General features: G+C 36.4%; 1 pseudogene; it reads left to right on the forward strand.

Moving 5' to 3' along the window:
* The first annotated feature begins 3,501 nt into the window (after nt 1–3,501).
* Nucleotides 3,502–4,989, forward strand: LOC125174604 (elongation factor 1-alpha 1-like; annotated as a pseudogene).
* Nucleotides 4,990–5,301: the final 312 nt, after the last annotated feature.

A 5,301-nucleotide genomic window follows, 5' to 3' on the forward strand; every position in this document is an offset into this window, starting at 1 on the left:
GCCTCTGAGTTCTTCTTTTTTCAAACAACACATAAACTAGGCGGCACAGTTACCCTTTATTATGCACTATGCTATGAAATGACATGGATATAGGTGATCTATGAGTATCTATAAGGAAAAACACATAACTTACCATTTAAATTTCACTTTGTTTAGTAGTTCAAATACATACGTTTTATAAATTAAAAAAAAACTACATAGCATCACTCATACGGTGATCTAAGGCTGGAGCAGTTTTAGCTTTCTGTGAGTTTAATTACATAAGTATTATTTTCTCTTAAATGCAAATACATCTTTTAGATAAATATACATCATAAGGATTGGGAAATTAGGTGCCATTAAAAACATACTAATAAAAGGAATGAGACACCATTCTCAGTTTGTTTTGTATTATTGAAATGTAACATCCATCACTATAAAACTGGAAATGACAATTTATATGTTATTCTTTGTAGTACAAGCTATGGGATGATACCAGAGGTACACATTGCAATCTCATGTAAGGATAAGTCTATTTAAGAAGAAAGATTTTTCAGGGCAGTTAGGTCGCTCAGTTGATTAAGCGTCTGACTTCAGCTCAGGTCATGATCTCACCATTTGTGAGTTCGAGACCCACATCAGGCTCTGTGCTGACAGCTCAGTGCCTGGAGCCTGCTTCGGATTCTGTCTCTCTCTCTCTCCCCCACTTGTGCTTTCACTCTCTCAAAAGCAAATAAATAAACATTAAAAGAAATTATAACAAAGATTTTCAATATAGCTTTCATTTATAGGTATTTTGCCTATACACCTTTTAACCCCTACATTTTGCAGAGTTAAAGAAATTCATTTTATGGCTTTTTATAACTTTTTATGCACCCTTTCATCCTTCCATCATGTTCAGAGTCAGAAGAAATAAATCTAGAAACCTATAAAACCCTGATGTAAGAGACCCTAAGTAGAATATGTACTACCTGCATTTATTGACGTATATAATAGAAAGTTATTTTAAAAGTATGTGTATCTTCCCACACCAGTGTGGATAATTCCTTAAGAATTACAAACTTTATAGAGAAAGGGGAAAAATCCTTATCAGAGTTTAAAAATTGGATCCTATCAGTATTTCCTAATTCCAGTAAACTCTCACATGGTAGTAAACACGAATTTAAGTTTCCTCCATGCCTTTTCATGGCTTGATAGCTCATTTCTTTTTAGTGCTGAATGATATTGCATTGTGGACGTACCACAGTTTATCTGTTCACCTATTTAAGAACATCTTCGTTACTTCCAAGTTCAGGCAATTTTTAATAAAGCTGCTCTAAATATCCATGTGCAAGTTTTTGTATGGACATAAATTTTTACAATCTTTGGTTAAATGCCAAAGAGCACGTTGGTTGAATCATATGGTAAGAGTATGTTTAGGTTTGTAAGAAACCACCAACTATTTTCCAAAATGGCTGTACCATTTTGCATTCTCTCCAGCAATGAATGAGATTTCCTGTTTCCTCACATCTTTGCCAGAATTTGGTGTAGTCAATGTTTCAAATTTGGGGCATTCTAATAGATATCTAATAATATCACATTGTTGTCTTAATTTGCCTTTCCAGGATGACACATTGTGTGGAGTGTCTTTTCATATGCTTATTTGCTAGCTGCATATCTTCTCTGGTGAGGTGCCTTTTAAGGTCCCTTGCCCATTTTTTAATCAGGTTGTTTTCTTACTGTGAATTTTTAGAGTTCTTATATATTTTGGATAATAGTCTTTTATCAGGTGTGTCTGTTACAAATATTCTCTGCTAATCTGAGGCTTTTCTTCTAATTCTCCTGACATGATCTTTCACAAAGAAGTGTTTAATTTTAATTAAGTTTATCTTATCAATTATTTCTTACGTGTAACATGCCTTCTGTGTCATATCTAAAAGTCATTACCATACTCAATTATCTAGATATTCTCCTATATGTCCTCTAAGAGATTTATAATTTTGTGTTTCGTATTTAAGTATGTGATCTATTCTGAGTTAATTTTTGTGAAGTGTGTAGGCATGTCTATGTTCTTTTTTTACATATGGGTTTCTAGTTGTTCTAACACCATTTGTTGGCAAGACTATCTTTGCTCTACTCCATTGCCTTTACTCCTTTTCAAATATCAGTTGGCTGTATTCATGTGGTTTTGCTTCTGGGTTCTTTGTTCTGTTTCATTGATCTAGTTATCTCTTCTTTTACCAATCTGCACTATCTTGATTACTATAGTTTTATATTAAATCTTGAAGTTGGGTAGCATCAGTTCTTCAACTTTGATGTACTTTGATTCCATGTTGGGTTATTCTGGGTCTGTGGTCTCTCAATATCCACACTGTAACTTTTTGGTATTTTGATTGGCATTTCATTGAATCTGTAGATTAGATTGTGAAGAACTGACATCTTGATAATATTGAGTCTTCCTTTTAATGAACATGGACTATCTCCCTATTTTTTTTTAGCTCTTCTTTGATTTCATTCATTGGAGTTTTCTAGTTTTCTTCATGTAGATCTTCTACATATTTTGTTAGATTTATAACAAAGTATTTCATTTGGGGGATGATAATGTAAATAGGATTGTGTTTTTAAATTCAAATTCCATTTGTTCATTACTGATATATATGAAAAAGATTGCCTTTGCACATTAACCTTGTATTCTGCACCTTGTTATAATTGTTTATTTGTTCCAGTAAAAAATTTTTTTCTGAAATTTTTTCAGTGTTTTACATAGGCAATCATATCATCTGTAAATGAAGACAGTTTTATATCTTCCTTCCCAATACATATACTTTTTCTTTCCTTTTCTTGCTTTACTGCATTAGCTAGAACTTCTACTACATGTTGAAAAGAAGTGGTGAGAGGTGACATCTTTGCTTTGTAACTGATCTCAGTGGGAAAGCTTCATATTTCTTATCATTAAGTATGATGTTATTTGTAAATTTTTTGTAGATATTCTTTATCAAGTTGAGGAACTACCCCTTTCTTCCTAGTTTATCAAAAATTTTGATACTGAAGTGGTGTTGTATTTTGTCAAATGCTTTCTCTGTATCTACTGATATGATCATGTGATTTTTCTATTTCAGTCTGCTGATGTGAGGATTATTTTAATAATTTTCATATGTTGAACCAGTCTTACATACCTTGGAGAAATCCCACTTGGTCATGATGTATAATTCTTTTTTGTTTATTTTTGGTTTCAGTTTGTTAATATATTTTTTTTTAGGATTATACCCTCACTTCTTGAGTGTATGTCTAAGAAAACCTACTGGAAACATTATATCATTCACTGAACTTTGCTAATTGAGGATACTTCTAAATAGTAAATTATCTTCTTAAAAAAATCTATTGATGGGTCGCCTGGGTGGCTCAGGTGGTTAAGCGTCCAACTTCAGCTCAGATCAGGATCTCAAGGTTCGTGTGTTCAAGCTTCACGTCAGACTCTGCGATGACTGCTCAGAGCCTGGAGCCTGCTTCTGACTTTGTGTCTCCCTTTCTCTCTTCCCCTTCCCCACTCGTGCTCATGTTTCTCTCTCTCTCAAAAATAAACATTAAAAAATTAATTAAAAAATCTATTGATATCAAAGAATTTAAAAATATTATTTGAGCTTTTTTGCAACAGGCTTGCTGCCACAACACAGGTGTTATGAAAACCTCTGCTAAACCTAAACCATAATGGGAAAGGAAAAGACTTATATGAATATCGTCATCATTGGACATATAGATTCAGGCAACTCTTCCACTACTGGTTATCTAATCTACAAATGTGGTGGGACTGACAAAAACACTATCAAAAAAATTGAGAAGGAGGTTACATTGTGAACATGATGTCACCATTTATATCTCCCTGTGGAAATTCAAGACCAGTAAGTATTATGTGACCATCACTGATGCCCCAGGACACAGAGACTTTATCAAAAATATGATTACAGGCACATCTCAGGCTGACTGTGCCATCCTGATTGTTGCTGCTGGTGTTGCTGAATTTGAAGCAGGCTCTCCAATAAAGGGCAGACCCGTGGGCATGCCCTTCTGGCTTACACACTGGGTGTAAAACAACTTATTGTTGGTGTTAACAAAACGGATTCCACTGAGCCACCCTACAGCTGGAAGAGATATGAGGAAATTGTTAAGGAAGTAGCACCTACAACAAGAAAATCGGCCACAACCCTGACACAGTAGCATTTGTGCCATTCTCTGGTTGCAATGGTGACAACATGCTGGAGCCAAGTGCAAACACACCTTGGTTCAAGGGATGGAAAGTTAACTGTGAAGACTGAAATGCCAATGGAACCACACTGCTTGAACCTGGATTGCATTCTGCCACCAACTCACCCATCTGACAAGCCCTTGTGTCTGCTCCTCCAGGATGCCTACAAAATTGGTGGTATTGGTACTCTCCCTGTGGGCCTTTTGGAGACTGGTGTTCTTAAACCTGGCATGGTGGTCACCTTTCCACCAGTCAGTGTTACAACTGAAGTAAAGTCTGTTGAAATGTACCATGAAGCTTTGAGTGAGCCTTTTCCTGGGGGGACAATGTTGGCTTCAATGTCAAGAACGTATCTGTCAAAGATGTTTGCCAAGGTGATGTGGCTGGTGACAGCAAAAATGACCCACCAATGGATGCAGCTGGCTTCATGACTCAGGTGATTATACTGAACCATCCAGGCCAAATCAGTGCTGGATATGCACCTGTGCTGGTTGGTCACACAGCTCACATTGCCTGCAGATTCACTGAGAGAAAGGAGAAGACTGTCATTCTGGCAAAATGCTGGAAGATGGCCCCAAATTCTTGAAATCTGGTGATTCTGCCATCATTATGGTTCCTGACAAGCCTATGTGTGTTGAGAGCTTCTCTGACTATCCTCCTCCAGGCTGTTTTGCTGTTCATGGCATGAGACAGAAGATTGGTGTGGGTGTCATCAAAGCCGTGGACAAGAAGGTAGCGGAGCTGGTAGGGACACCAAGTCCTTCCAGAAAGCTCAGAAGGCTAAATGAACATCACTCCCAGGACCTGCCACCCCAGTCTTAATCAGTGGTAGAGGAAAGGTCTCACAACTGTTTGTGTCAATTGGACCTTTAAGTTTAATAGTGAAAGACCCGTTGATGATAACAATTCATTGTAAAGCCTCCAGAAGAAAGGAGAATGTTTTATGGACCATTTGTGCATGTGTGTGTGTGTGTGTGTGTGTGTGTGCAGTTTTAAGTTATTAGTTTTTAAAATCAGTACTTTTTAATGGAAACAACTTTACCAAAAATCTGTCACAGAATTTTTAGACCCGTTAAAATAAAGGTTTAACGAGAAAATAG

This window comes from Prionailurus viverrinus, chromosome A1 (genome assembly GCF_022837055.1).
Source record: "Prionailurus viverrinus isolate Anna chromosome A1, UM_Priviv_1.0, whole genome shotgun sequence".
NCBI classification, from domain to species: domain Eukaryota; kingdom Metazoa; phylum Chordata; class Mammalia; order Carnivora; family Felidae; genus Prionailurus; species Prionailurus viverrinus.